Source organism: Tamandua tetradactyla, chromosome 17, assembly GCF_023851605.1.
Source record: "Tamandua tetradactyla isolate mTamTet1 chromosome 17, mTamTet1.pri, whole genome shotgun sequence".
NCBI lineage: Eukaryota > Metazoa > Chordata > Mammalia > Pilosa > Myrmecophagidae > Tamandua > Tamandua tetradactyla.
In genome coordinates, this window is record NC_135343.1 from 39134413 (window position 1) to 39161543 (window position 27131).

Below are 27131 nucleotides of genomic sequence, written 5' to 3' on the forward strand. Positions count from 1 at the left end.
CCTTGTTATTTTCCTGAAATTGAGTCAGTGGAGGAGAGCTAGAAAAATAGCAGATAGAGACTAGCCAGGAAGTAATTTAGAGGTGGAAAAATATGCTTCGGTTTAACACAGTCTGTTATTAGTCTTGGCCTAAGGTGACAGAGACCTAGATTTCAGTGCACATGTGTGCACATGTGTGTGAGTACTGTGTGTGTGAGTGTGCATGAGTGTATGTGCATATATAAGGATGAGAAGAAATAGGACAAGCAAGAAAGGGACTCTCAGGATAAGCACTTTCTAAAACTTATGAGACTGTCAGACCAATTCTTTTCCCTCCTAAATCATTTCCTGTAAAACAAGGAGATGATTATCTGACTACTAGAGGAAAGCAGGGGTATTATATTTCATTTGGGGGGGAATGTAGATTTATGGCAGATGGAATGACTTTTTTTTTTTAAGCCAACAACCCAACAATGGCAGAGTTCATAGCATAAGTTAAAGCACTTGCCTGTGTTTTGAGCTTTAAGCTGATGGAATTTACGCGCATGGGTAGTGGTTTTGAGGGTTGTGCCATTGGAGGGACTCCTGCTTAAGGAGTACAGGGAGAGGGTGGTGGTGGGGGAAGAGCATCCTGTACCTGTTTAACAAAGTCTGTGCTTTACCAATTGTCGTCAGAAGTACTCTGCAATTAGAGACATCTGCTCATCAGGAAAGTGGGTAAAACTGGATTTTGCAAAGGCAGTGGAAATTCAGTCATTGGCCAGCAGTGACCCGGCATTGTTCTGTGTCAGACAGTGTGCTAAGTGCTAGGGTGAGACAATGGGCCGAGAGGCTCCTGGCTTCAGGACACTCACAGGCAGTGGTGAAGGCGGGCTAGGCAAGCACAACACTCCTTTATGAGGTGATATTTGCCTGTAGAGGCCACAACAGGTGCCCTGGGAGCAGAGGAGGAAGGTCTTTGGGGTGGTTATGGGAAGCTTCACACACAGGGAGTCTTCAGGAAGGAATCACCTGTGCAGCGGGGAAATTCTGGGGCTTGGGACCAGCACAAGCCTGGAAGAGCAGTGTGTGTCTGAGGGTCTGTAAGTGGCTTGGATAGCCCGGGTTTCAGGAGCAGAGATGACAGGTGGAATAGTGAAAGTGGCAAAGGCCTGCAGCCAGGGATGGGGTGAGTTCAGTTTCAGGCATTCTGAATTTTGAACAGAGAGGGAAATCTGCCACAAGAGAATTTAGAGGGGAGGCTACTTTGGTTGGGGGAAGTTAAGCTCTCTGACTAAAAGGAAAGGCATCCAGCCCTCAACTTTTTTAACTAGATGAAAGATTAAAAAAAAGTTACCTTTTAATAATGCTTCTACTCATAGTATGAGAACTGTAGAAATGTGCAGTCTTCTCCAGGTTTATGATTCTTTCTTCCCTCAGTAGCTCACTTCGCAGCAGAATTATGTCTACCGCTGTGGAACTGAGGTGGTCCATGAGACCATGGCCCAAGGTGCAACCTGGGAGAGCTAGAGTGGTCTAAAGTATGGACTGATGTCAGTGAGAGCAGGGGGCAGGTCCGTCCTGCATTGCTTTATTAGCACATTCTAGACTGTTCTCATGTTGTTGACAGCCACATTGCTCTGTCCACTGACCTTAAACCTGCAGAAGATAAAACTTCCAGATCTTTCTCATGCCAGTGGCAGGAAGCCATTTCTTGCTATACAACCCAAGCTTTGTGCTTTAAGAGTTTTACCCTTAATAAGTCTTAACCTTTCCTTTTCTGTGTATCTTTCCGATCTTGATTGTGTCCCACACAAATATGATAAGCCATATTTGTTTAAAAGTGTCTGACAATTAAAATATTTTTATTTTAATAAGTTTAGAAGTAAAAATGTAAAATGTTTTAAAACCCACAACATCCCTAACAAACTAATGTTCCTATTATCTCTCTTGTCTTCATTCCCATGCAGGAAACACTACAGATTTGTAACCAAAAATATACAAATATTCTGTCACGCTTTTAAAGTAACATAGCTGCACAATCTTCAAAATGATCATATAAAGCAGTTGTATAATATTCCATAAAGTGGTTATGCCATCATACTCTATACCATTTTTCTACTGTTGGACATAGGGTTGTTTCCTATATTTTATCAGTATAAAAACACTGTAACAGTAGTCATTTGTGCATATTTTCCATTTTCTCCTTTTCTGTATTTTCACAGGGTAAATTTCTAGTAAAAATTATAGGGGTCAAATCACTAGGTCAAAGATAAAGAGCATTTTTATGGTTGTTGAAATGCAGTGCGAAATTGCTTTATAAAACCTAATGCCACTTCTACCAGAAACGTGATAAACCTTCCAGTTCTACATCCTCATTAGTGATGGCAGATGCAAGACTAGTTATTGGTTATTGAATCAAGCATTACAAACCCAACTTAATGTGATGTGATTCCACCCTCATTTCTCCATTCAGTGTTATGAACAGAAGAATATTTGTGGGCCATGTAAAGACAGGGATTTTGCCTGCTACCATATTCCCAGCATATGTGCGTGGCAAAGGCTCAATAAATATGTGTTGAGTGAGCAAAATTTCCTCTGAGTCTCTGTAACATTTCTCTGATATGCCATTTGTTAACCTCATGAAAAAGTAAGAATTGTCATGGAAGGGGTTGTTTTATTGGTTAATCCTCTATCTAGGCTCCTAATGTTTACCATTTTCTTTCTTCAGGACCCTCTCAAAACCACTTAGCAGTGGATTTTATTTTTTATCATACTGTACTATAAATGAAATTGACTATTTAAAAATGAACACATCAACAGAATTAATTTAAAATGTAAATAAAAATGTTTCCATTTTTTTACATTATACATTACCCTACACTTATGCTTGGAAAAGAATATGTGAATACTTTTAGCAGTTTGTGCTTATTTTCCTGTATGCATTGTACATCATACACTTCTTAATAATGTACATTCATACATTGTACTTTCATGCATTTCTTAATAATGTACACTATAATGTACATTTCTTAACAATGTACATTATTAAGAAAATGTTTAATGAAGACCTATGATATACCAGTCACTTGGGATATTGTTTAGAGCAAAACAGTTTACCTATGAAGAATATAGTCTAATGGGGAAGGCAGACATTGAGCAATAGTAATGAAAATGCTAAATGGCATAAGTACAGTGTGCTAGAGGAGGGTGTTACAGGTTGACATAACTCCCCTAGGGAGAAGGTATTACAGGTTGACATAACTCTCTTTGTGGAGGAAATGAAATTTACTGAGTCCTACTGCATGACTAGGGTTGTCTAGTGGTGAGTGGACTGGTAGAGAAGAGCCATAAGGTTAAAGGTATCAGTATGTGCAAAGGTCCTGATGCCAGTGGCAACTACATGTGAGGAACCAAAAAACCAAATGAGGCCAAGTGTGGATGGGTTATGAAAGTGACACAAGTAGAGACAATGCAAAGGATTTTGGTTTCTCCCCGAAGGGCAACATGAAGCCACTGAGTTTGAAGCAGGGGAGTGACATGGTAGACCACAGGGAGAAAGCAATCTTCCATGTAGATCTTTGGTTTACACTGAACATTGATGGCAACATAAGGTAGTCCCTCTGTATTGCAAAATAGACATGAGTTGAATCAGTTCTGAGTTTGTTCTTGCCTTCTTATTCTTTTTCTTCAAACTAGTTCAATTTTGTCGCCACTATAAAGAGCTCCTGAGCTGGTGGTTTCCACATTCCCCATTTCAGAGATGGAGAAATTGACTTGGAAGGAGGAAGCTGGCTTTCTGTTATATTGGCTGGTAGACAACATCCTGTGATGTTGTAAAGCTAAGACCAGGCTGCATACTTTTTTGAAGAACCCAGTTCCATTTTGGATCTGGGTCTCACTTTCTCAGTGGCCATTCTTTGGGCCCCGGAAAGAGATTGCAATTACAAAGTGCAGTAGGAAGGGGGTTGGGGGGAGATGAAGGGTCCTGAGTATCTCCTTTCTCTGGTTCTCTAGAGATTTCTTCCAGTTGCACAGGATGGATTAATATTTATCCTCATGTCCAGCTAGTTTATTTACAAAGACCACCATAGAAGCCAACTATTTTGTTGACATATTTTTCTGGAAATCCTCCTTTCTCTTTTGGATGTATTTGTTCATGTAGTTGCTTTGATGGACTTGGCTGGCTGCTGTTTTATCCGAGATCTCCTTGATAATGCTAGGAGCCAGGTACATAACTATCAATTGAATCTAATAAATAGTTATGAATTAGAGGAACTGGTGAATTTTGTTTAACCTGCTTGTAACTGAATATATAGCCCTATATGAACAATGACGTAAACAACTCTTAATCCCCCTGCCCCCACCACTATTAGTTGATGCCTATAATGTGCCAGATTCTATGCTAGGTGCTAGCATATATTTTTCTCTAATCTTCCAACAATGTTGGAAGGTAGGTATTCATATTGTTGTCATCTACCATGTCAGTAGGGTCCAAGCAGCACACAGATGGCCCAGTCAAATTAGGATAATTCGAAAAGAGTTTCATAAAGAGACTGTAAAAGTGTGGTCAGGGTAAAGGAAGTCCTAAGCATAGAGTGCCTAGGGCAAGTACCAGCAGGGCGCCTTTGTTCCAAGGCTAAGACCAAAGGACAATGGGATGGAGAAGGCTGTTAAGAGACAGCTATCAACAGAGTTGAGTCACTCTGTTAGGCATGAGGTTGGTCCACAGCAATCCTGCAACCAGTGGAGCCAGGAGAATAAGTCTCCCAAAGCCACACTTCTCCCTCCTCAAGTCTCCTGCTTTGACCCCATTGGCCAAATGCTATGGAAAGTCAGAGGACAAGGGAGCTTACTCCAAAGCTCACATTCATGACTTTATCATCACCATTTTCTCTGCCTTACTGAGAACTCCAGGTCAAGATTCCTTTCTTTTTCATGATCCATACCTGTCCCCATGCCTTCACTTCCTTCCTTCGCCAGCTAGAATTCCTCACCTCATCACTGGAATTAATACCATACTTATACCACTAACACCTCTTCTGTTCTCTGATTCTGTTCTGGAAAAACTTGTTTTGGTAAAACCAGCAAAGCGTCTTCATAATGTTGTTTTGGGTTAACCATCCAACTGCTTCTTCCATGTTTAGGCTTGCGTAGCTGAACCTTGTAGGAGAAAACATACAATTGGACAAACTGATCTTATGGTAAAATCAGGACCACAAATCTCAAATGAGCTCTCATTTGTCTACCATTCCTATGCATTTCCTTAGTAGGAAAATGCTTGCTTTCTCTTCAATTTTCTATTTAACACCTTCTCTCCTCAAATCTCTATACTTTTTCTTCCAGTTTCACTTCCAGATAAGGAGCTTTCCTTGTGCTTTACTATGAAAATAAAATAAATTAGCTAAGAATTCCCCCTACTTTTCACTCTCCAAATCTACCAACCTATCTGTACCTGTACTCACACCCTCTACCTTCCCTTTTGTTTCAGTGACGTGTTCTGTGTATGTTAAAATCTGACCCATCCCCTTGTGTTCTAGATCCTAGAACATTTCTTTCTCAAGGCTTTGGACTGTAATTTTCTTCCTGCTTTTCTGTGTCATTGTTTTTATAAACTCTATAATTTCCATGAGCATCTAAATATGTTCTAGTATTTTCCATCTTAAAACACACATCCCCTTTGTGTTTATGCCTCATTTCTCTGCCAGCAAAATATCTTCATAGTGTTGTCAATAGTTGCCCTCTCTGCTTTCTCACCTCACTTTCTCTTCTATCTGTGCCTGATTTTACCTTTCCATGGAAACTGCTCTTGTCAAGATCACCAATGACTTTTATGTTTCCAAATGAAATTGTCAGTAGTTTGTCTTCACCTTACAGGTCTGCTCAGCAGCTTTTGATACAGTTGCCCACTCTTCTTTTTGAGACAACTCTTTTTTATCTTTTCCATGACAGCTACCCTCTGGTTTTGCTCCTGCCTCATTGGTGGCACGTTCCTACCCTCCTTTGCAAACTCCTTCTCCTCTGCTTGACCTCCAAAGGGTGACATGACATAGGCCCTTTGCTTCTCTCTCTCATCTTCATCTCAGCTATCATCATCACTATGCAAAATTGTTATTTCAACTCGGACTTTTCCTCTGAACTTCAATTGCTATATGACCTCTCCATTGGACAACTAATAGATACCTGTATGAGACACTGCTGGGAGGTGACCCAACTCATTTTGTCCTCCTGGACCACACCTAGACTGCACATTACAGTTCTCCTTACCAAGAGGTGTGGTCATGTGACAGATTTCTAGCCAGTGGTATGAACAGAAGTGATGTACACTATTTCTAGGTTTGGCCCATTAAAACCTCCCTCATGGATCTTGTTGGTTTATACAGGGTAGCGTGATGTCCTGATATATCCAAGAGTAATTTGGGCATAGGATAAAAAACTATTTGCAAAGTCCCCTTGGGCGACTGGGGAGAAAGGAGGAAATATTAAACTTCTCCATCTGAGGAAATCCTGATATTCTTGCAAGCAGTGTGGGGACAACCAATTCAATAGGCTGAGCCCTCGATCTTGGGGCTCGCTCCTATGAATTTTATTCCTGTATAGGAGAGGCTAAGCCTACTGATATTTGTATCTAAATGTCACCCCTGGAAAACCTCTTTTGTTGCTCAAATGTGGTGTCTGTCTCTAAGCAAACTTGACAGGTGAACTCACTGCCCTCCCCACTTTGTGGAACATGACTCCTAGGGGTGTAAATCTCCCTGGCAATGTGGGTCAGGACTCCCAGGGTGAGCCATGACCTGACATCACTGGAATGAGAAAGACTTCTTGACCAAAAAGGGGAAGAGAGAAATGAGACAAAATAAAGTCTCAGTGGCTGAGACATTTCAAACAGTGTGAGGAGCTTATCCTGGAGGCTATTCTTATGCATTAAATAGACGTTCCTTTTTAGTTTATGGTGTATTGGAGTGATTAGAAGGAAGTACCTGAAACTGTTGAACTGTGTTTCAATTATTTGATTCTTGAAGGAGACTGTATGATCATATAGCTTTTACAATGTGGCTATGTGATTGTGAAAACCTTGTGTCTGATGCTCCTTTTATCCAAGGCATAGATAGATGAGTGGGGGAAAAAAGATAAAATAAATAAATAATAGGGAGAGATAAAGTGTAAAAATTGGGTACAGTGAAATACTGTGGGTCAATAAGAGGGACAGGTAAGGGGTATGGGCTGTATGAGTTCTTTTTTTCTTTTTTTAAAGTGATGCAAATGTTCTAAAAATGATCATGGTGAAGAACACACAACTCTGTGATGATATTGTGAGCCACTGATTATATAATATGATTGGACTGTACATGTATGGATATTTTTCAATAAAAATATTTTTAAAATTATAAAAAACAAAACTTCCCTGGCCTTCTTTCTGCCCAAGAAGGCAAGTCTTCACCGTAGGGCTTTTGCTCTGGCTGGTCCTTAAAATGCTCTTCCTTGTTCCTCTCACAGTCATTCCATCTTGTCATTCAGGTCTCCCCCTAAATTTGACTTTCCCAGAGAGGCTTTCCTTGGTCACCCAATATTACAAAGACCCACAGTCATTCCCTATCCCAGTTCCCTGTTTTGTCTTTATTACGACACTTAGAACTATTTGATATTCTCTTGATAATGCATTTTATTACCTTCCCTCTCCCCACAGAGACCTTGTTTATCTTTTTCAACACTGTTTCCTTATTGCTCAGAATAGTATCTGGCAGCTAGTGCATGCTCAATATGTGGCTTAGAAGAGTTAAAACATTTACCCAAACTCACACAAGTTCAAACACAACCTCCTTGATTTATTCAAGGTTCATACATGACCTGTTGCCAAGTTGGGTACTGTTGATTATTATTATTTTTAAAGTTTAAAAATTTTGCAAAAGCAATGTTTTCATTGCAGAAAATTCAGACACGTTAAAAAATTATTAAAAATTAGCTGTAATATAACATCCCTGAACAAACCATCATTAATATTTTGGTGCATTTCTTTCTTGCTTCCTAATTATCTATACATGTTTTAAGCAAATTGGTATAATTCTCCCCACAGGGGAATATTGAACATGTCTTTCCATGTCATTGTATTAGTCTTGCTAACCAAGTTTCTTCTTAGAGGGCACCTTTAGCCCAACTTCAAGTTTCATGGTAGGTGTTTCTTTGGAAAGTTTCCTTGTGTCTGCCAAGTGGATGCATCTCTGAACAAGTTATCACACTTGGGCAGGTGTTGGTTGGTGTCAATTATCACTGCCACTGAACTGGGGTGGTGTTAAAAGTCAAACAATACTGTGCTCCCTGTAGTTAATTTTTTTTGTTGTTGTTCTTGATTCTGAAAAAAGCAAGAGACCTATTGCAGAATTCTGTGACCCAGCTGGTTCAATGGTGACTGGCTAATGTCTCCCCAAGCGACTGTAGCAGCTTGCAGATTGGCGGTAATGAAGCTGACCTCCATTACATAGCAAAGAAATAGGAATCTTAATAAAAACCTAAACAAGAGAGAGTCAAAATAAGGGCTGAATCCTTCTTGCCTTAGGTGCTGGCAAATTGCCACATTGTTACTGAAGCCTCCAAAGACAAGGCTTTCAGTTGTGACTCAGTTACAATTTACTTTTCAAATGGAACCTTTGTAACTAATATATGCTATAAGACCAGAGGAGCAGGAAAAAGGCAAATGATATCAAAATGAATGCCCTAGAGGTAAAAAAAATAGTTTAACTTTTTAGTGGTATGTCTCTGTGGATTGTAGGAGGCCATTGGACCAGAGACAAATTTGGCTCTGATTTTGGTCAAGGGGTCACCATTGTTCATCAATCATTTGATACTTGCTGAATCAACCTCTTAGCTTATGTTGCTATGTATTCAGACCCCACAGAGAAATCTTAGCCATAAACTTCTTCTGTAGTTCTGCAAAGGAATTTGCGATGATATGTGTTGTGTTAGGCTGAAAAATGGCCCCCTAAAGATGTCCACTTCCTAATACCTGGAACCTGTCAATGTGTTACCTACAAAGGGACTTTGTAGATGTGATTAAGGATCTTGAGATGGGGAGATTATCCTGCATTATGAGATGGGGAGATTATCCTTCTTCATCGGAGTGGATCCAATATAACAAGGTTTCTTATCAGAGGGAGGCAGGGGAATCATAGTCAAAGAGAGAAGATGTAAAGACAGAAGCAGAGTAAGAAAGAAGAGACAATGCTACACTGCTGTCTTTGGAGAAGGAGGAAGGAGTCATGAGTGAAAGAATATAGGCAGCGTCTAGAAGCTATAAAGGCAAGGAAATAGACTCTTGTCTAAAGTCTCCAGAATGAATGCAGCCTTGCAGACCCACTTAAGATTTCTGACCTCTAGTACCGTAAGATGACAAAACTGTGTTGTTTTAAGCCACTAAACTCATGGTCATTTGTTATATTAGCTGTAGGAAACTCAGGGCAACTTATAATTCAGGGACCCTCTAGGCCAGGATGGCATGTCAACTCTGATCAATTGGTAGGTGGTGCCTGTGGCTCTGGGTTGAGACTGATTCTAAGGCTGGGTCTGGATTCAATGGAAAATATTACCAGATCAATTAGCAATAATTACCATGGGTTCAGGATGTGTACCTGTGCATCAGACCAAAATCTTTCTGGGGTGAGTGGGAATACAGTCTGCCGAGCCCAACAGCTGAAGGTTCCATGCAACTCTAAAAGATGGGTTCCATACTGGACACTGACTCAAAGGAGAGGGCCAAAGGCTTTCAATGAACAATGCAATAGAAGTTTCTTGAAAGGAGAAAGTTGTTGGCTTCACTCACCAAATATTCTGATTTTCTAGAGTGGCTGGTTCTACTCATATCTAGTGATCCACTAATTTGTAGTTGATTTTGAGGTATCTGATGCCCTGTTAAGCCATTTCCCCATCAGTGGAAAAGCCAACTAAGCAAAAGCTATTGTGGGATAAAGTATGAAAAATTCCTCATTTTTTAAATCACAGAAGTTAGGAAATTTTTCTTTAAATATAGAGCCACAGAATGCTTAGTAAAACCAGGGATACATAATTCTCTTTTTAAACCTCCTATCATTTACTCTCAACTTTACCTCTTCCTTCCCAGTCCTTATCACCTCGGATAAGGGACCCAGATACACAGCACCCCTATTAAGGAGACCAGAGTCTCCCAGGAATAGCTGTAAATACCTGAAGATGAATCACATCTTGAGTTTTGAGGACTGTCTTGGTGAGTTAGAACCAAGACCTGTTGTTTGTTATTAACAGACTGGCTGCTGTTATCCATCCTCTCCTTTCCAAGGAACAACTACTATCTGTGAACTCACAGAGGACCCCCTTGGCAGCTGCAGGACATAATTACCACATGCCAGAATATCTTCTAGGCATTTGGATCTATGGCTACCTCTCTGGATTGCTCCCCTGCTAACTAATATGTTACCGGCTTGACACAATTGACAGCCGGCTGTGCCGGTGGCTAACAGACTGCCTCTGGGGCTGTCTCAAAATGAGGGTAATGATGGGCTAGATGAGCTCTCTGGGTTTCTCAGACATCACCTACCTGAGAGCAGAATGCATGCGAGGCCCTGGTGTGGTGACAAGGGGGGCTCAGCACACAGTCAGATGTACCAAATGGGCCAATTATTCTTCTAGGTGGATCGTGGGGATTGTTTTCCTAATTTTGAACGTAATTAAAACAAAGCAAAGCAAAACAAAGCTAAACCATTCCTGCAACCCTGAAAGGCCCAGGAGGGAAAGGATTCAGAAGTGAACAAAAGCTGCCTCTTCTCCTGGAGGGTAGTCTCTCTTCCGCTTGCTCCCCTGTGTTCCCACACATCATTAGGACAAGCCACAGGGCTGTGGGACTCTGACTGAAAGGACATTTAGTATTTATTCTGATCAATGCACAAGTTTTGCAGATAGGGATACAAAGGCCTGAATAAGGAAAAGGCTTTTTTTTTTTTGATACTCAAAACCAGAATCCTCTTTTCCTGCCTTCTAGCTGGGAAAGGAGAATAAGTTCTTGAGATACAGTTGACCACTCATTGGGTTGGGAGAGTCCCACCCAAATACTGAGCTTCTTATGGGCAGGATTTATGCTTGCTCATGTCTGCATCCCTAGCCCTGGTGTCTGGGCAATAGGAGGCGCTCAATGAACATTCGTTAATGAACGAATACATGATTAAATGAATGTTTCTCAGATACTTCAAGGAGGCAAGAAAGTTGAAAGTTTCACCAAATCTTTGAAGCCAAAATTGACTTCTTAAGCATGAGATCGGCTTTATCTTCATTGCCTTGTTTACTTTTTCTTGACCTTCATCAATCTCACAATTACATTAAAAACAGCTCACTTGAGCACAGACGTCTAAAGTTCTGATCATCTCTTTAAGACCGCACTATCCAGTGTGGTAGCCAGGAGCCACATGTGGTTATTGGATTCTCTAACTATGAGTTTGAATTGAGATATGCTCTAACTGTAGAATACATAGCAGTTTTTGCAGACAGTGTAAAAAAAAGAATGTAAAATATCTCATGAATAATTTTAAAAATATTGATTGCATGTTGAAATGATAGTGTTTTGGATATATCAGGTAAGTATGTTATTAAAATTAATTTCTTTAGGTTCTTTTTTACTTTTTCTAATATGGCTACTACAGAATTTTAAGTTATGGAGATGGCCCACACTTGTGGTTTGCAATATATATTTACACTGAACAGCACTGCTATAGAGCATTCGTTTATGTGTTTACTGGGCAAGTGGGCTCTAAGACCAGATTAAGCAGGCATTTATTTGGTATATTATCAAATAGTTAATGGCTTTTAAGGGTTTACTACTAGGTTTACTACTAGCATTCAGTGCTGACTTGCTTTTTAGCATCCTGAAGATGTGCCTTCTTAAGTCAGTCCCATTAGCAAATGTCACAGTATGCCGGAGCCTGCACTCAGAGAGGCAAAGTGACACGGAGCAGGATTGAAATCCAGGATAATGGGACTCCAGAGCCTGTGCTATGTACCTCTGATTATCAAACATGGTGTCCCAAGATGAAAGTGTGGTATGTTCTGGACTCAAGTAGGCCACAAACAACGAATTATCTTCATTAGATACTTTCAATGTTTGTGATCGGCTTCTTTTTTTTTTTTAAACATTTTTTATTGTGAAATATAACATATAGGCAGAAAAACAATAATTTTCGAAGTACAGTTAACAAGTAGTTATAGAGCAAATTTAAAAGTTTGGTAAGGATTACAATTCTACAACTTCAGGTATTTCTTTCTAGCTGTTTTAATATTCTAGAAATTAACAAGAAATATCAATATAGTGATTCAGTAATCACAATCATTTGTTAAATCCTATCATCTCTGTTACAACTCCCCCCTCTCATTTGATCCTTCTCCCAATCTGCAAGAATATTCAGGCAGTGACCGTTCTGATTTCTTTTTTTGTTAATTTTTAATTTTTTATTGATATTTATTATGTATTCACGTACCATGTAATCAGCCAAAGTGTACAATTAGTGGTTCACAATATCATCATATAGTATTGCCTTCATCATCACAGTTGACTTTCTTTTCTTTTTTTGTGAAAAATAGCATATATACAAAACAGCAATAAATTTCAAAACGTATTGCAACAATAGTTGTAGAACAGATTTCAGAGTTTGGTATGGCTTACAATTCCATGATTTTAGGTTTTTACTTCTAGCTACTCTAAGATACTGGAGATTAAAAGTATCGATATAATGATTCAGTAATCATTCTCATTTGTTAAACCTTACCTTCTCTGTACAACTCCACCATCACCTTTGATCTTTCTTCCACTCTTTAGGGGTATTTGGGCTATGCCCACTCTAGCTTTTTCATGTTAGAAGGGGCTGTCAATAATATGGGATGGGGGATGGAACTAACTGATGTTCTGGAAAGGCTGGCCCCTCTGCATCTCAGGACTTATCTGGTCCAGGGACCCATCTGGAGGTTGTCAGTTGCTGGAAAGTTACCCTAGTGCAGAGAACTTTTGTAGAATCTTATGTAACACCCTAGGTGTTCTCTAGGATTGGCAGGAATGGTATTAGGGGTTGGCAAGTTATGATAGTAGCAATGTCTAACTGAAGCTTGCATAAAAGTGACCTCTAGAGTAGCTTCTTGACTCTATTTTAACTCTGTTAGCTACTGATACCTTGGGCTCCTACAATGCTCCTACAAAAAGCCCTGGATCCATCCACTGCTTCTTTAAAGTTAAGAAGGTCCACAGTGAATCAGGGGACCTGAATATTTCGTCTTACACTCAATACATTTAATTATATCAAATAACTATTTTAAGGGACACAGTCCTTTGCTTAATTTTACATATTTTTCACCTAATTCCTCATAATGGGGTGCAAGACAGTTTTAAAAATGAAAAGGAGGGTGGTTCAAGGATAGCTCCATGGTAGAATTCTCACCTGCCATGCGGGAGACCCAGGTTCAATTTCCGGAGCCTGCCCATGCCAAAAAAAAAAAAAAAAAAAGAAAGGGAATGGAATGAGTTTTGTCCTGAGAATTGTATCTAAAAAGTTTTCAAAATCAGGACTGGGAAAACAGTGGTGTCAACGTGGGAATGTTTCTGGGTAATCTGGGGTTCACCTGTGCAGGGCAGCCTTGTATAGGCTATTTGACATGCCATGGCTGTTCTGAGAAAACAGAGGAGCCCTTTCAAGTTGATATTCCCACGTGGGATTAGGCAGAATTTGGTAAACTGTGGGCAACAGAGTGGCCTTGGTGTGTCTGACTCTGTGTTGCTTGGCTGGCTGGGATGTGCCATTGTCTCCTACTAATATTGCACACCAAACCTCATCAGCCCTTTCCGTGCTGCTCCTGACTGGAAGGAGAGGCAAGTGTGGCTGCTTCCAGGGGAGCCAAGCACTTGTCCCTACCCTTATTTCCAAGCAGAAGCAGCTTCTAGTAAAGGCAAACCATAGGTAGGACAGACCAGCCTCCTGGTTACTTCTCAGTGATGGTGGGTGTTTTAAACCCAGACAGGCTGAGAATTGATATCCCATCATTTTAACTTGCAAGACCATCCAATGGTAGGCCACTGGTGAATCCAGTAGAATTTCATATCACTTGCCATAAAGATGCTGTGAGTTTTGCACGTGTGCATAAAGAGAGAGGGAAAAAAGAGAGATGAAGAGATGAAGTTACAGGTCCCTGGGCCAGCTGTCAAAGGAAAAACCCTTGATGCCAGACACAGGAGCTAGGCCAATCTTTTTTGTTCTTTTAAAGTGAAGGTGCGTTTGAGTGGAGAAAATCCTATAGTACTGAATCGTATCATCAGGAGAGAGACAGAGACTTTGGAATATAAATGAGTGCTAGTGAGTTGTAGAATTAAGATTCTCCCTCATCCTTACAGTATGGGCTTCATGTGGGATGAGCATGTGTTTCCAGATTAACTCCAACCTTCCAGGGCCCATTTACTGCTATTATTATTCATAGGATCTTTGATCCCAGCATATGTTAACCTTACAATCTGGAAGGGAAGGCAGCTGTTCTGATGGATAGGGCCTGGCTTGAGCACATAGGGGAATGTCAGGAGAGAAGTAGACGATTTTAGATCCCTTATCATGGTGGGTGAGAAATGGTAGGGGGGAAATGTTGGGTGTGAAGGGGGAGAAAATCTACGGAAGGATGGGTGCTTCTTATGATTATTCTGGGTCCAGGTTCAGTGCTCCGTTCGGGAAAAGTAACTAATTTTGGAAATTGATATGGAGGGAAACTGGATCAGAGAATAAATCTGGTGGGAAGAAGGAGGATAGTAGGTACAAAAATACATTTTTATGAGAGAAAGAGAGCTGTGTGAGAAAGAAAGAAAAATTTGGTAGGAAGCATGTTAGTGGAAAGGGAGGTCACGTGGTGGAAGGGGTGTGGCTGTGGCTGACCCTGCTCTGCCTCAGCCCCCTGCTTATTTTTCTAGTGGGAAGGGGGATTGGGGGAAGGAATGGAAAAAGTCTTCAAGGCATTAAGGGCCACACTTTCCCCTTCTCTTCTTCTTCCACTCTCCCTTCTCCTTACTTCTTCACTTGACTTGCTCCCTTTGTTTTTACTTCTTTCCTATATGCCAACTTCAAATATTCCCATGAAATTTAACCTGAGTCTTGGTGATCAGAGTTCTGTTTTTTACTTTGCTGCTAACTACATGTTTGGCTTTGAGCAAGTCTCTTAATGCCCCTGATTTTGAGATTCCCCATCACATGTACATATGAAGTGCTCTGTCCTTCAGAATGCGCACACTAGTGAAAGCTAACTGACGATGCTTTGTGTTGTCATATTGTGTGTGTGTATGGGAATCATCTTTGAAAATCAGAACTTCAAGATACAAAATGTATTTTTAAATGTATACCTAAAAAAGCAAAAGCTCGATGATAGTTCTTCCTTCCAGGTCACTTCAAGTGGACACTCAGTTAGTGTCTTAGAAATGGAGCATATTGGGTATGCAAGGAAAGATGAGAAGTCTAATTATTTTTCTGAGATGTAGGATATAGGGAGGATTTTGTTTATTATTATTATTAAGAAAAGAAGTCAAATGTATTTACTCTGAATAACAAAAATGAACAAACAAAAAAGATTACATGTTATTACTTGGCATTGCGCTACTTCACAAATAATAAACCCCAATAGACTACTCCTGGAAAACGTGAACTAATTTGCTCAAGACCAACAAGTGAAGCAGCAGGGCAGAGATTCTAATACCAGTAGATGCCAGAGCTCATGTCTGTGCTCTCACACCTCACTGTAGGAAAGAAAAAAAGGAATTAAATAATGCATCAAAAAGCAACTAGAGAGTCCTTCTGTGCACTTACAGAGCTGGAAACAGTGCAAACAGGAGAGACCTGAGTCTTGTCTGCCATGAAGCAGATTCACTCAACGCAACTACTTTGTAACGACATAAGTGGGTGAAAGAAACAGCAGAGCTTAACACCATGCCTACCCAAGACCAAAGAGCTGGATTTTATAAAAGTATTCTGCTAATTGTCCAGATGTCCTTCCCGGGGAAGGCTTTTATATTTGGTTACCAGGGGTATAAAAGAGTGTGGAGACTTCCAATGCAGTTTGAGATGCATCTAGTGTTGTATGAATTGTGAAGTGTTCCCCTCATTCCTTCTTCCTCTTTTCATGGTTGGAAGGTATGCCCTACCCTCTACCCAGGGACTGCAGAAGTTCCAGGTGGTGGAGAGGTTGACAAGATTTCCCCACACACTAAGACAAGGGCAGAGTGTCCCTTTGCTCATTGGAGCAGATGGCTTCGTACAAGCTCTTTAGAACAGTCCATGCCCTGGCTTTGAGCTCAAGTCACTGAGCTGGAAACATGCCTGTCTACAGAGGCACTCACCTTGGAACAGTAGTCATCTGTCTTTTTGCCTTTTTGCATCTCTCCTCCTTCTGGCATTTTGTCCTTGAAATGGGACTTCTGAGTAACGTGGTAGTTGAAGCAGATGGAATGGTGGTTGCCTGGACTTTCCAAGCCATAGGCCACCTGATTTTATTTTATAACCAGCTTTAGTTTTAAAATGACCATCAGCTTATACCCCAAGCATTTGTATCACAATGTAAGTTAAGGATGGCAGAGGTTATAAGGGTGCCTACTTGACAATTATACCTTTCTATGCTAGATGAAGAGGTGCTAAAATCTCTCAGACATTTCAGTATTTCAGACAGTGGGAACCATTTTTACAAACAAGTATGGTTTCACAACAGAGAAGACTCCTTACTTCAGAGAGAGATCAGCGATAAGAAAGTAATGCTCATTTGAGCATGAAGACGCGTCACTGACATGAACAAGCCTTGGGATTCTTGCTTTTTGCCCCTCTGTCCCTATATTTCTAGCCCCCTGACTGCAGATCCCTTTGAATTATTCCCATCACCAAAGCTAGAAGGTTCACCTTCTGATATTAGCAGGGCTAAATGTCTCCTACCCCATAGGGAGAAATATTCCTTTATTTGAAGAGGAAATTTTCTCATTCAAAGATTACGTTCCTTCTGTGACTGTGCCGTGATCAGAAGAGGGAGAGATTTTCACATTCCTTTGTGCCTAACTGTTATGGAAAACAGTGATACCAGAGTTTAGGTTGGCAAGTTGGGTGTCTCAGAAGATGTTGAGGTGGCCTTTTTTGCTTTTGAAAGGCAATATATCCATTTCCTCAGACTAGGGAAGATGGGGCGAAGAAGACGCTGCCTGGGGGGTGATGTGTGTTATGTGCGATCTCTCTGGTCTTTGGAAATCCTCCTTCTGGTTTAGTTGCAAACTTTTTATTTCTTGGAGAAATGTGACCTAGTTAGTTACGTGTTCAATGTCCCGTTTGGACACTCTTCTGACCTAAAGTGATGTTTTCTGAACTTTACACATTAGAGACATCAGAGTGAGGATGGAAAACAAAGAGATAAGATAGTCTGCTTGGATTAGATATTTCTCCTTAATATAACCTGAGATTTTTAGTGCAAAATGACTAAATGTACATATTCAAATAGATTAAACACGGTTTATACCTAAGTCACTTAGTAATAAATAAATAATGGCAAATTACAAATAGTTATAACTAAGGTGTAGTTTGGTTGTCAACTGCTAAACCCACCTCACTGGAGTTTGGGTAAGGTTTTTAGCCATGACTGTTCTGGGATTGGGAATATTTCATAAAAAGTCCAGAGTCCATGCATTTGCTCCTGGATTCTGTGAGGGTCTCAGTTCTGATGGTCAGCCCCCAGGGAAGCTAAGTATACCCTCTACCAGGGCAGGAGCAGACAATTGATTTTGCCTGTGTTCAGTCAGGTGAGGTCTCAGGATGGGTCCCTTTCTCAGGCAGTCCAATATCTGTGGGTTAGGTCTCGGGTCTGTGAAGGTCAGACCCAGGAATGATAACTACATAACAAGTGTGCCAATTCTGCTCACCCCAGTCACTGCAGGCATAGCTAATCACTATGACCTATTTTGCTGTGAGCTCGGATACAGCTCCTCTGTTCCCAGGCAGCTTCAAGGAGTGGCTTGGGAGAGGAAGCTTATCCCTGACCCACTGCCTCCTGATGTTTGAATGATATCCTCATTTCAGGACTACTCAGAAATCCTATTCTCAATGGCTTGAAGTATAGTCCTTAAAGTAAAGACTCTGACCGGTCCATGCCTGGTTGGAGTGATTCCTATTCCTTATTTCTATTCGGCATCTCCACATGACATGACAGTGCCCATGAGCGTGGTGGAGTAGGAAGAGCATTAGTTGGACTGTTTGATCTGAGCTTGAGTCCTGGCTATGCCACGTAGCATTGACTTTCCTCAACTATCTCTTTCAGCATTGGGATTTATGTGTAAAATAAAGGGGAGATTTAAGTGACAAAAGTTATTAAGATAAGAGATAGTATCAATCAAGAGCCTAGCAAAATTCTAACATGCATCAGGCGCTGATACATGGTGGCTATTGTAGAGCTAACACAGTAAAGGAGAGACTAGTGCAGACCCTGGCTAGCTATGGACATTCACTACATGTTGCTTTCTCTTTATCCTGCTTATTTTCTCTACAATTGCTGATAACTCTTACAATGACTTTTTTATGTCTTGGATCATCCCAATTAGGAGGTGAGTTCCTCTAATTGAGGAACAGGTTGATTTTGTTCATGGCTGTATTCAGAGCATAGCTCAATGCCTGACCCATGGTTGTCACTCAGTAAATACTTGTTGAGACTCTGACTGTGCTATCTTTCTTTTTCTTAGTAGAATAAAAATCTGCGAGAGAAATGTGGTATACCTCTCCTCTGCCATACATCCTCAGAAGCTTGCCAGAAGGTAGCATGAAAATACTGGCACTACTTGGCACTGTGGGGAGGGGAAGGATTAATAGGTTTCTGAGGCTTTATATCAGGCAGGTGTCTCTTAAGTTTGGCGGCTGCCAGGGAGCCTTTTCCCCACTTTCCTTACCGCTGTTGTGTGGATCTCACTTCAAATGCTCTGTCTGCAAAGGAGTTTCCTGATCATGAGCTGGACTTGGCAGGGCTTAAATATTGAAATATATAAACCTGTGCTGTCCAATAAGTAGTCACATATGGCCAATGAGCACTTGAAATGCAGCTAGTTCAAATTGAGATGTGCTGAAAGTATACACATGGAATATTGGAGACTTAGTATTAAAAAAGGAAGGTAAAGCATCTCATTAATAACATTTAATATTGATAGCATGTTGAAAGACATTTTTACATATGCTGAATTAAATAATGCCCATTATTAACACTAGTTTTGTCTTTTTACTTTTTACATATGTGACACTTTATATTTCCCTTGGATTAGCACTGCTAAGAGGGATGTTACATTTTCAGGGCTGGGTAGAGGAAAGAGCAGGAAACCAGTTGCCAAGAGAGCAGCTTTTACAGTAATTTGATATTTGACCTTGATTAAGCCATCTAGCCATTCTGTGGCTTAGCTCTTTGTGGAAAAGGTTGTTCGAAGGCTCTGATAGCTAAGAAGGAAAAAGTAGTTTTAAAGTTCTGTATAATAGTTACAAGATGCTCCTTGTCTACATTTTTATTCCCAAAGTCACATTGGAGGCTGTCTGGGGTGCAGGTACTTCCTGATTCTGGGAAGAATACTCCAAGGGGAGTTGACAGCTGCACAAGTCTCACTCTGCTGAGAGATCATAGAGTTCAACAAGCAGGGCAAGGAATTCTACTTTTTGGTGCTAACTAGACGATAACACTTCCTAATGAAGCTGAAATTCCCTCCCAAACTACAACTCTTATGAGATGGAGTGACAAACTGTAAAATTCTCATCCTTAACCCCCTTCCCTCTTAAGCAGTCCACGTTATTTTCAACTACCATAGACTCACTCAGAAAAGCCCCAAGGTCAGTCCTTGGATACTGTGCATGCACAATAAAATTTAATGGAATGACCTAGTGACCTGGAAAACAGAGACCTTTCTGTATATTGGAGACTCTGGGAAACCTCCTTTCCCATAATCCCTGCTGGGAAGGAATCGAAACTCTGATGATGTTGTTTATCTAATTGAGGTTGTGTCTATTTAATTGAGATTGTGTCTTTCTAATTTGTATTATGAGCCCTCTCGGTTGAAATGAAGTCTCTCTTAATGTTCTGTGGGTGTCTAGTGTGTTTTCTGTGCTCAGATAATATGAACAATAAGAAACATCTTAGAATCTTGATGTGTTTTTTTTTAATGTTAAAGTACTTTTATGGAGGAAAATCTCCCTAAGAAGTTGAGGACTTTTTCATTGTGATTGTCTATCTCCCAAACATTTGATGGAAAAGTAGAAAATTCAGGATCCCTGATTATCAACATCTGGACAATTAGCAGAATATTTTTATAAAATCCAGCTCTTTGGCCTTGGGTAGGCATGATGTTAAGCTCTGCTGCATCTTTCACCCACCTATGTCATTACAAAGTTGTTGCATTGAGCAGCTCTGCCTTATGGCAGGTAAGACTCAGGTCCTTACTGGTGGCACTGTTTTCAGTTCTGTAAGTATACAGAAGGACTCTCTAGTTACCTTTATTTTTGGCATGGGCAGGCTCCAGAAATCAAACCCGGGTCTCTTGCAGGGCAGGTGAGAATTCTGCCACTGAGTTACCATTGTACCACCCTCAAGTTGCCTTCTGATGGATTATTTGATTCCCTTTTTTCTTTCCTCCAGTGAGGTGTGAGAGCACAGACATGGGCTCTGTGTATCTACTGGTATTAGAATCTCTGCCCTGCTGCTTCACTTGGTGGTCTTGGGCAAATTAGTTCATGTTTTTCAGCCTCGGTTTCCTTATCCTACTTTAGGGTAAATTATTTCTAGTTTGCTATTTTTTAGATTAAATCAGATGACTTCCATATAACATCTAGAAGTTATTGATAGGCTTTCTCATAAAAGTCTTAAGTTAAAAGGACGCTTTTGCCTTTCTGCAAATTCATGGATTGCACTAGACAGCACCTACTCAGTACTTTTTTAATTCCCTAATGATAAATACTTTGGATTTAATTCTCAATATCTCTGCTAAATATATCCTCATGCCTTTGTCTTTCCATGCATATGTGCAGATAGAGGAAAACGAGATACATGAATTTAATCATGGAGCCCGGTGCTTTCAGCATAGGCTGAGGTGCCCTTTGCAGAATGACTGAAAAAATGAAAATGCTGACCTTTCCCTGCCAGTGAAGAATCTACTGAATACCATTTATTTTTAAATCCCTTGATAGGAACTGGAGATCCAATACCCAGATCAACCCTTCAACCATTAATAAGCTCCTACTGTGTACTGAACATTGAAGAAGGTTTCAAAGAAGATGAAGAGAGAGTCTCTTTCTTCAAAGAACTGACATCTAACTGGTGAGTCAGGGACCATAGATACACAGGAAAATACCAACATGGCCAGATAAATCAACATGTGTTTGTTGAATCCCCACTATGTGCAAAGGCATGCATTAATGCCTTGTGATTAGCACACAATAAATAGACAGGATTCAGAGAAGAGAGGGGATGCTGAGTGCTGGATGAATGAGGAAAGTTTCCTTGGAGATAACTGTGGTTCTGAATTCTCCTTGAGCATCAACATGACCTGGGCCCCGCCTTCAGGAATTCCCACTCAGCAGGTCTGGGGTGGGACCTGAGAGTCTGCATTTCTAACTAACTTTCAGGTGACAGTGATCTGCTGGTCTATAGACCACCCATGAGTTGCGAGCCTAAGGGATGAGCTATTGTCAGCCCTGGGAGGAGCATTAAGAAGGTTACAGCAGGGAGGATGCACCCATTTTGCTTGTGTATTCTTGGCCTTTGCCTTCCTCAGGCTCTGTAATGGGGGCGCCTCCTCACTGTGGTTCGCCAGTGACACGTGGTTTCACCAAATAGTGGAGTGAGGCTTCTTTTGCTCAAGATATTTGCATTTGAACACTAATACACTAATTCCGCCACTCCGCCTTCCACCCCATCTCTTATTTTGATATCAATGAAGTTGTACAGCTTCCCATTTGAAAAAAAAATTTAAGGACTTAAAGTGAAATAATCCCACAAATTACAAGTACTAGTATTTACTCAAGTAAAACCCAGCATCCTGTTGCTTTGTAGATAGCAGGGTCCAACTACCTGACGGTTGGGTGAGCAGTGGCTGGTAGAGTTGAGCTGTCTCACCGCGGGAAGAGAGAGGCATGCACACTCAGATATTTAACACTCCTTAGCAAGGATGGGGGTTTATATTTTCTCCCTGGCAGGGAACGCAGCCCTTTGCTGCAGTGTTTCAAGTTCGCCTCCAATGCTATCCGATAGAAGTGCTTTTATCCCCTGAAGACACTGTACAAAATACAAATCATCATTGGTTTTATCTCAGCTGGAGCTGCTACTTCTCCAAATACGTTTACTCTGTGCAACTGCCCATCGGGCCCATTTTTCATCCTTCATCCCCGCTCCTTTACGATAGCTGGGTTTAAGGCCTTCCTTCTGTTCTTTGTTCCTTTAGCTCCACGAAGTAAACAGCAGGATTGATCTGACACTGCATTTTGGTATTGTTCCAAGTGCTCATCAATAGACATGGCTGGGAATGCACTGACTGGAAAGGAAGGGCAGATGGAAATGCACTTCTTGTTCTTTGTGCCTTTTAGTGTGCAGTGGAATGTCCCTAATCTGAGGTCTGCTACACTGGCTACCGATCGACTTGCAAATTCATCAGCAAATGATGAGTCCCGTATTAATTCCAAGGAAAGTCTTTAAAGGTATCAGTGAGGGAAGAAAAGAAAAGAAAAAAGAATAAAATGGGGCTTTTCTTCACTATCTCTGTATGCTAAGGTCGTTAGAGTGTCTTGGGAAAGAGGAAGGGAGATAAGTAAGCTGTTATGCGATTGTGTTTCTTTTTTGCGTTGCATCTGTTCATAGGTACATGAAGAAGTTATTTTTGAGAGATAGTAAGATGTGGGGGAGTTTGTGGAACTAATTATCTTGTTTCAAATATTCCTTAAGAGCTGAACACATCCCACTGTTGATCAGGTGGTTGGCAGAGAGATGGCTTGACCTTGCATTGATCACTTGCAAGACATCTCTCTTTGAAAGGGGTCCTCAAATTTGAGGGCAGCTGGGGCAATCCTATATTCTCTCTAACTCGGCTTTCAGAAGGTATGGTTTGTCTTTCACTTCCATTTCAAGTTGTATCAGGATAGTTTCTTCTTTGAGCTTTTCCCCAGCACCCACTACCCATCATGGCTCCATCTAATCCCACCTTCCCAATGACATTGACCATCCCTCCTTTGTTCTGGGAAAGTACCAGGTACATGTTTTATTGTATTCATGTTGCTTATTTTTGATGATCTTGGTTTTCATTAGCCATTTGTGAATTCATTGTGCTTTTGAAACATATGTATAAAAGTGTTACAATGATAAGTAGTCCAATGCAGATTTCTCTTATTTAGAACTATGAAGGTGCTAAATTGACCACTGAAATACTGGATGGCCCTCTGCCTTTCTAATTAAACATATACCGTACATCATTAGCAGCCAGTTGTGCAGATTGTAATAGTGCAGTGTTAGTGAACAGTTGTATGCTTGAATATAATGAAGCTACCCAATAATTAAAACTTTGAAGTGTAAAAAACAAGCTATGCAATACTTAACATACTGCAAAAACTTTAAAATTGGGGACATAGAGCAAGGGGTGTAAGTGGTTTAAGGGTGAAAAAAAAAGAATTAATTTTGTTTGGATCCATAGTGAGTCCATCAAACTGAATGAAAAAAAATGGCAAAGCCATGGAAAAAATCCTCATACAAAAATCTCTATAAGACAGCGTTCATTTAGTTTCATTGGCAGTGGGCAAAAAGAAAGTACCAGATTGAGCTATGAAGGATGAGCAAAATGTTTCTTTGATGTTCTCAGAACACAGGGTATCCTTGATTCATCTTTTACTGGTTCATTTCAAACAGGGGCCAGAGACTTAAAAACTGGCATTTGAGACACTTGACAACAGTGACATAGTGAGTGACATGGAGGATACAGTCTGCAATAAGGAGGGGAGAATTTGCACAAACTAGATCACACTGGCGCATTCTGAGCTGCTGATGGCTGACCTCTGTAAGAGATGTGGATTTTTTTCTTTGCATGCAAACAAGTTTACTCATGTAAATGAGTTTGCATTTCGTTTAAATATCAGTTTACATTAAGGCCATTTTGCATCCTCTTTCAACTAGTTATTTTCAAATCTGTGTCTTGAGTTATATATGACCTTTTTCTCTCCACCCCAATTTCTTCAAATATTGTGACCCTTTGAGAAGTAACTGTTTATGTGTTTGGCTGTGAGCTTCTGAGGGAAGAAAACCTTTTCATTCAACTTTGTTTTTCTATTCCATAGCACAGAGCAAGTGCTCATAAATGTTTATTGAATGAATGTTTGAATGAATAAATAAATAGATGAATTAAGATCTCTTAGCTCAGATGACCTTGCCAAAGGCATTTATCACAGATCTAGGAGAGAGCTTAAGACATAAGCTAATTCAGTCCTTTGCCTCCAACTTCTTCTGCAAATTCCAAGTATCTGTGTTATCCCCAAACCACTGGGGCTGTTAACTTGTTTTGAGACTCCTGGTTCATCTTCAGTCAACATTCCTGGCAACTGCCTGTGCTCCTTGTGTTTGTCAAAAGGAACTAAGATTTGGGATACTGAGAATTTGATGTTTGCTAAACTGCCAGAAAGGAACATAATGAAAATGGGTTGGCTTTTACAATGGGGATTTATTAGCTTACACATTATGGTTCTTAGGCCAGGAAAATGTCCAATTCAAGGCATCATTAAGATAATAGCTGGACTCTGAAGACAGGCCGTCAGCATCTGGGACACCTCTGTCACATGGGAAGGCATGTGGCCAGCATCTGCTGGTCCTTCGCTCCCTGGTTTCATTGCTTTAAGCTTCTGATTCCAGTGTCTTCCTCTCTTATGCTGTGGATCCTCTTTTAGCTACTCTAGGGCTTTTCTCTCTTGGCTCTCTGGGCTTTTCTGTCCTGTATCTTTACAAAGGACTCCAGTAAAAGGATTAAGACCCATTTTGAGTGAGATGGGTCACATCTAGTTGAAATAACCTATGCAACTACAATATGACTGCACCTTCAGGAATGGGTTAAAAGAACATGGCCTTTTCTGGGATACATAGCAGTTCCAAACTACCACTCCCAAGTTGCTTGTTGGCATGACAAAACACAATGGTGTCCTGTGGGAGTAGCTCAGTCAGGTTACTAGTGAAGAGTAGAAGGCAGGCTTGACGGCATGCTTTGATGAGCTCTCCAGAATCATCCTAAATCTAGAACGACTCTCTGGGTCCAACTCTTCCTGGGTCTATCTCTTATTTTTTTTTTAGGAGATCTCTATTTTTCTAATGTCTTATCGCCTCCCTCCCTGATACCTTTAATTGAGCTAATTTCAATGTTCTATGCAATAAAACTGAATTCAGATTTCTAAATAAAACATTTGGGCAATCTCAGTAAGCTAATCTGAAAATCTTTTATATCTAGAGATGCTGTGTACAAGTGAAAGACATTTGTGTTCTCTTGAGTTTCATCTGCTGTTTTCTTCCTTATATAGGGGAAATGTCTTTATTGAAGCCATGCTTATAAAATAATTTCTCTCCTGAATCAGAGTAGAAGACAGAAACTAAGAAACTAAGAAAATCAAGAAGCATTAATTTTTGAACTGAAAAGCAACTATAGGTTTTCACTCACAAGTATCTCAATAAAAACCATGTCATGGCTCCCAGAATGTTAGCTCTTCTTATTTCAATGCCACTGATGCCTTCTCTGGTCTGGAAAGTGCTGTTGTCAGTGACCATATAGCCTGAGCAACATCAAGTGATATGTGGAAACTGTGGGTATGTGGCCAAGGGAGAAGATGGCTAGATGATTTATGCAAAGTTCAGACTTGGGCAAAAATCATTATTTCACTAGGAGCCCTACTTCTGCAAACGTGGCCAAGTCCTGACCATTTGTGTCCTGACCAGTTAGTTTTGCTGGATTTAATGGCCACCATGTTACTATATCTCCTCTATTGATTAGGGTGCAGACTAAGCTAAGCTGCTGTATCAAAGAGATTCCTAAAGACAGTGGAGTAACTGTGATAGAAATGCGTTTCTCTCAAGCACAGCAGTCAGAGGTCCATCTTCATTAACTGGTTTCCATCTCTTGGTCCAAAGAGGATATACTCCAGCAGGGGCTGTCTCTCAGTCAAGGGGAAGGGGAGAGAGGAAGGGGGAAAAGAGTGCATGCCCATTCATCTTAAGACACAACCTGGACTTATCGCTCATAGATCATGGGCAGAATATAGCGTCATGGCCACACTCAACTGCAACAATGTCTGGGAAATGTACTATTTTTCTGGACAGCCATGGACCCAGCTGAAAGTCCCAAGCTTTATTAAATAAAAAAATGTGAAAGTGGATACTGTGGATGATTAACAATCTTTGTCACATTCCCCACTCTTTGCCACAACCTCCATACCTCAAATACATTCAGCAGAGAAATATAAACCCTTTCATAGAAGAGCACAGTGATCTGAGCTGGAGAATATGGCTAAACAGTAGAAATCTATATGCCCTGAGTGTGGCCACACTGGTTTTGAGTAATCTCTCTACATTCTTTGTGCATCTGTCAACCAGTCACAGACCTGGGTGAGCAGTTAGGGCTACCTCCCCCTGATGAGTGAACCATCTTTATGACTTCCCAGGGAAGTTATCTCCCTACATCTGCTTGAACACTTAATCTAAAGTTTATTCTGGACTTCCATGTGTAGAGAATTACTTGTAAAGATAATTTTGAAATCTTGAGTGGAAAAATCCTTTATTGCTATGTTATCTGCCATTCCCACCATACTCAATAAACAAGAGGAGAGATAACAAAAATGTTGAAATTCTTTACTCTTCTTTGTACATTTAAGTTTTGGAACATAAAATGCTGGTGCTTGGCTTACACGTAAAGTTGTGTGTATGACATACTCTGAGATGTAAAGGATCTCAAAAGTCTGGAAATTTGAGGTGGAAAATTTTCCCCATTATTGGATAAAATTCCCTTAGATTCTTTAGAAAGATTTTCATTACTTAAATTTAAGATTTTAACAGGACCTTTAGATACCTCACATGGTGGTTTTTCATATTCCCCAATACTCCTGATATTCTTTCTACATAGCATATGTTATGAACAGCCTCAA

General features: G+C 40.5%; 1 long non-coding RNA gene across 2 annotated transcripts; it reads left to right on the top strand.

Moving 5' to 3' along the window:
* The first annotated feature begins 640 nt into the window (after positions 1–640).
* LOC143660917 (uncharacterized) lies at positions 641–25683 on the top strand. Of its 2 annotated transcripts, none has more exons than XR_013164320.1 (3): positions 641–1147; positions 21165–21294; positions 22560–23152. It is a non-coding gene; the product is annotated as an uncharacterized LOC143660917 (long non-coding RNA). The 2 variants fall into 2 exon arrangements; XR_013164321.1 differs by lacking the exon at positions 22560–23152 and adding an exon at positions 25518–25683 and having other exon boundaries at positions 647–1147.
* The last annotated feature ends 1448 nt before the right edge of the window (positions 25684–27131 follow it).